Source organism: Mus pahari, chromosome 11, assembly GCF_900095145.1.
Source record: "Mus pahari chromosome 11, PAHARI_EIJ_v1.1, whole genome shotgun sequence".
Lineage (NCBI taxonomy): Eukaryota > Metazoa > Chordata > Mammalia > Rodentia > Muridae > Mus > Mus pahari.
Genome location: NC_034600.1, coordinates 47,468,377 through 47,468,589, shown reverse-complemented (window position 1 = coordinate 47,468,589; position 213 = coordinate 47,468,377).

The following is a 213-nucleotide window of genomic DNA, read 5'->3' as shown; positions in this document are numbered from 1 at the left end:
TCGGTATTCCTCAGTTGAGAATTCTTTGTTTAGCTCTGTACCCCATTTTTTAATGGGGTTATTTGAATTTCTGGAGTCCAGCTTCTTGAGCTCTTTGTAAATATTGGATATTGCAAAGCTTCTGAAAGGCAAAAGCCACTGTCAACAAGACAAAAAGGCCACCAACAGATTGGGAAATGATTTTTACCAATCCTAAATCTGATAGAGGACTAA